This window comes from Limulus polyphemus, unplaced genomic scaffold (assembly GCF_000517525.1).
Source record: "Limulus polyphemus unplaced genomic scaffold, Limulus_polyphemus-2.1.2 Scaffold490, whole genome shotgun sequence".
NCBI classification, from domain to species: Eukaryota; Metazoa; Arthropoda; class Merostomata; order Xiphosura; family Limulidae; genus Limulus; species Limulus polyphemus.
In genome coordinates this window covers 329,532-335,375 of record NW_013666100.1, presented here as the reverse complement: position 1 = coordinate 335,375, position 5,844 = coordinate 329,532, and positions in this window count along the sequence as shown.

Sequence of the window (5,844 nt, the reverse complement as noted above, 5' to 3'; positions counted from 1 at the left end):
TCAGCTATAGCCGAACACGTAAAAACTACCCAACATACAACATTATGGAAAATAATTTTATTTTTAGCTCAGCCTCGAAGTTTTATATCATTAAATATTAGAGAAACATTAAAAATAATGAAATATATAAAACAAAAACAAGTATTTAATAGAGACGAAGGACCAGCAAGTCAATACGTTGATATATGTCGAGATTATTATAATTTTTTTATTACACCAAGAAAATATGGAAATAACATTGAAGTAATACGACAAGGCGAAAGTATAAAAGACTTCTAAGTTACTCCTGAGGATGACGTAGATCACGTCTAAACATATATGTGTAGAGTGATATTTCTATCTTAAAGTGGCAGCCGTACGGCTTCAATAAAGGTTTTATTGTGTAAATACGAAAGGTTGTTTTTAATTATTTATTATAATTTAAAAAAAATCTCTAATGTGTTTTTACATAACGCTCTCGTTCCCGGCCATGTTGCACCAGAAATGAGACACACTTACAACAGTATATTGAAGAAAAAAAAACACTTCCTGGAAGCTCAGGTGACCTTCATGACATCACTCAACTATCTTTATATATCACTCATTCAGTTACACCATCATACCCAATTTTACCCTGAAGAAGAAAGGTCTACCTTTCGAAAGCGCTCGGGTTATAGAGTTTTTATCGATCTAATAAACTTAAAATGTAGACTGTGAATTTCTGGATTATAATTAAAACGATAAAGGATGGTTTTGGTGTATGATTGCACATGTAGTATTCACACACATAGAGGTGAAAAACTGAACTGATAAATTGTTGTACAGTAATCGATCTATTTTTTACAGATCTAAACATAGAGTACATATTGTTGTAAAAAATAGCTTTTCACAAAACTGTTATCTCTGCAATAGAGCAAACGAGGTACAGTTTGTATTTTTTGAACAATATTTAATCCAGTTTCACAGATGCAGAATCTCTGTATTACAAATATTAATTTCTTCACGGACGTATAGCATCTCTACTTAAGATATCAATACTATAGATTGTATATTTGTTATTCACTACTTACCTGTTTCCTGCACTACAGTAAAAAGGTGGAATAAATATGTTTAAGCATTCTTCTTCAACTACTAATTCAATATAAGCTTAAAAAAAGAAAAACAGTCCTTCGAACTACAGGTATGCATGTCCTTTTACACGTTTGATGCCTTTGGAAGATAGATTTGGCAGAGTTCAATATGCACTTTACTTTTTGAGCATTTAAGCAATAATTGCAAAGTGCTCTCAGCATGTGAAAAACTTTCAAGTAAAGTTTTGCTTTTAACGTGACAAGAAAACATTACTTAAGTCGACGTGATTTCAGTACTAACAACAACGGTTGTGCTGTTGTTCATACCTGATGAGTCAAACTTTTGTATTTAGATATATATTTGATAAAGAAATTTATTAGATTTGTGAATGATTTTCTGTAGAGAGCCAATATATTTACGAGTTTAATTTTGTTCAGAAGTAGCTTATTATATTTCAGAATGCAGCTTCATGTTATGACCCGCAGAATTCGACCAATTAACGGATAATCAGAATTTTCTTTATTCTAACTATGACAAGACACAACTATACACCGCTATTAAATAAAGTCAAAACTGTTATGTGTCAAGTTACAGGTCTTGTGACTTGATATGCTCATTTCCATGATTTATAAAAGTGAAGAAAAAACACAATGTGTCCTCATTTACCAGTTTGAAAATCAGTACAATCGTTAACGACGTCCAGATTGATCATGAAGATATTTCCATGATATAGGAAGCATTACGTAAAAAAGTCAAACACAAAAGTGTTTTGCAAGGTGCAGTTATAAAGATGTGGATTGTGTTTCATAAAACTAATACAGTCACTCGGAGAAATAGACACGATAGACGAGACGACCAATATTTGACTCAACACAACCGGTGAACTTCACCTTCCAAGTGCATCAACAGTTTAGAGCAGTAACTGAACGGAAGATTCGTAAGCAAATTGTCGGAAGCAGGCTTAATAAGATTAGCCTTTATATTAGGCTACCAATGGTGTGAATTTCTTTAATCCACTTCCACTAAACAACTCGTAGTGTCTACAATGTGTGGGGCAATAGTTGGCTTACAGATGGCTCAAGCTTCACATTGTAACCAGATATCAGACATGTACACAGTTGAGTTCCAGCCTCAATTAAAGGATGAGAAAACGTGCAAGTGATGGTAGCATTCTGATTGGGCAGGTATCAGTATTGGTGAACTCGCTGGCCTTTATGTGTTAGGGTATGGTACAATAAATGTCATGTAATAAAGTAATAATAGTCGCTCATATTTACCTCCAAGTAATGCTGGTGAACTGAAAACATCTCTGGTGGAAGGATAGGCCATATTACCACAGCAGTTAATTGATTCACTCATTTAAGCATGCTATACTGGTTGTGACTTGCTTAAATGTCCGCGTAGATCATAAGGCTAAATAACATACGTTTTCTGATCACTTACTGGATTTCAAGGTCTATAATTCCAACCGTCCATTTATGAACATGTATTCCCATAGTTTGTATTTGTTACGGGTGTGACTTTAGTTAGCGTACTCATACTGTGATTCCCAGAGATCAGCGTTCACGGCTCGCTGGCGTAAATAAACGTTGTACATTTTGTGGTCGTGGGTGTGCGCTAAAAGCGACACTTATCTCATTATTCGGTTAGATACGGGTAATCTAAAAGTTGGCGTGATATGCTGTTTACTAGCTGCAGTTACTTATAACAGAATACTTAAAAAGTGTTGTTTAAAACGGTGTTCCGAAATTTCTACGTTCAGTTAGTCAAACGATTACTTTAAGTTTTGCAACTTTATTAAAGCATTGAAGCACACATTAATGAAAAAATATTGTAAAATAGCTTATAAATCGAGTGATATAGATATTTTAGTTTTTAAATGATGCCTCATGCGAAACGGTCAGAAAATTATCTTTGAAGTAAAAGGTATTTGTTTAGTGAAATTAAAAACTGTATATATTCAGAAAATGTATCTACTATAGACGGCGTTATGTTCGTGTCTATCGTATTTTACCGACCAAATGACGAAGTCTATTTTTTGAATGCGCTCAGGCTATTGGGTTTCTTTTCTGTTAAAGTTATATAGAAATAAAGTTAACTACGGATGTCTCTTAAATCGTAACTTTATACTGTATATAAAAATAGTGATAAAAATATTTTGTCTTTCTCTCTTATCGACTTAGCCCAACTGACGAGTGTTGATAATGTACGATTGGTCTTTAGGGCAGTGGCTTGAGGAAGACAAATAGATCAGAAATGTTATTTTTTACACGCCTCTAGATAAACGGATAAATTAAGAGGAATGTGAAAAAAAACCGTCTAGATTCATGTTATTTTCATCACAAATCTTAGACCTACTGGCTTCTAATGCTTCGCTAGATTTCGACGTTTAAACGTAGCTTTAAACGTATCATCTGCATCTATAAATAGCGCTTCGAAAGTTTTTAATTGTTAACCCCAACTGACGAGCTCAGGTATTGGACGAAAAGCCTCTTGGGCAGTGACTTTTGATAAACAAGGAATATATTAAATTGTTATTTTACATGCCTCTGATTTTGAATCTGAAATGGACAAATTACTGTGGAAAAAATATATGTAGCTAACGTGATTTTTATCAGAAATTTAACGCCTAATAGTTCGTACATAAATTTCGACCAAAAATAGCGAAAATGTATCGTGTATAATATCACTAGTTCATATTTAAAGACAATGTATAATTATTATTATTATTATTTAGGAGATAAATTTGCACTAGTCTTCTCATTTCATATTCACTTTTGTGGGGTTTGCACAAAATATTGGAAACACCTCTAATTTTCAAATCCAGATTTTGATGTCTTTAAGAGGGAAAAATATATCCATGTTTTAATTTACTTAATTACGTTTAAAACTTGATATATATCATTGAATCTGTCCATATATGAATGTTAAAGGTGCTATTTTGTAGTAGATTATTTTTTATGTTTTGCACAAGAAGATATCGATTAATTACGTAATAGGTAATGAAATACGCTTCTTTGTATAAAGTGTGTGATAAGTTTGGATATAAGTCTCTTTCTCTCTTTGTCAGTTCAACAATCAGGAAGACGCATAATATTATATTTACTAACACGACGATTAAGTATATTTAAAACAGGCTTAAGGAAACTTCGGTAATGAAGTCGAAAGTATCATAAAACTAAAATATTCGGTGCAATTTCCATCCATTGCTAAAATTTATCTCTCAGCTTTCCGTTGACAGTTTTCCACATTGTGAAACTAGCTTACGATATTTCTGGAAGATAATAATAAATTGTGTAATATTTGATCATCTTACGACATTTATGGAAGATAACAAATTATGCGATAACTAATTACTTTATGACGTTCCTGAAAAATCATAATATACATTTTGTCTCTTTAACTTGATCACAGTGTTTGTGGAAAGTAATAATAAATCATCGTGTTTATATATAGCCCATTGATATGTATACATAAACTTAGTTTTGATAATTTTAGATATTTTACTATGCATGAAGTAATAAAGGAATGTTGACCTACATCTGAGGCATTCAATGTCAAAATAAATAACATTCTAAATCATTTGTATCTTAGTAAAAGAGATACATAAAATGTAGTTGGAACTGTACTAACTATCATGTAATTACACAACTGGATGTGTATGTGTTTTAATTGCTATTATATAGTTATAAAAAATTCGTACGTATGTGCACTCATTCTTGCTTTAATTATTAAACGATAAACATAAACCCTTTAATATGATTCCTTAACTTCCCCACAAAATCCGAATATACGGTTTACATATTAATGGTTAATCAATAAGTTTAACTTTAATGTACTACTAAGACTGGGGACGTCGACCCAAATAACAAGAAGAGCTTCTTTTTTTTTCGAATTCGATAAAAAAAAAACCATGCTGAGAGCCGAAATGCTTGTAACCCCTATTTCGATGGAGTACAATCGATCAGTGTCGGGAGCCGCACATATATCGCATGTAGCTCCGGGGCCGCAGGTTGCCGACCCCTGTACTAATAGCTATTTATTGAGGTTTTCCTAACTTTTATAACTAATGTTACGTTTTACAATTTCGAATTGTCTGAAACCGAATGATAATTTAAATTTAGTATTTAAATATATACCGATATATCTCCAATTTATGATATTTGCCAACAAGATTGATACACAGTTTTCTTTTTTTATACAAATAAGTTCTAATATACAAACAACAATACAATTTACAATAATAGATATTAGAAATAGTTATAACAAACAATGATATACATACAAAAGTTTTACAAACTTACAAACAATATAAAGTTTTCTTTCTGGTCTGGAACTTCCTTGTTATCTTATCGAGGGTTCACGATGAGCGAGCTATTTTCGAGTTGACGTAGGTATAAATCACTAAACAGGAAGCTAGCTAGCCTTGTAGTTCTCGCTGATCACACGCCGATAACATGTCGATTTTCCACCGATGACGTTAGATAATGTTTTCGTAAAAGTACTAATGTTCGATGTGAATCCACTGAAGTTATATGGTTTGTAGTGTTCGAAATTTATAAACGTTCATGGTAAAATATCTGAAGTTTCCCGATTAATATGCGATAACCACCGAAGTTTATAGCACACCAATTACAGCAACCCTATAATAGATACTCTTTTTTTGACGCGTTGCGTTAGTTATATTTATAGGCGTGTGGAGAGTTTCTCGAAATTTAAGTTTTACGTAACAATATTAACGCTAACGTTCACGTGCATACATGTATCATTGATTCTTACACTCGAGAATCTTCT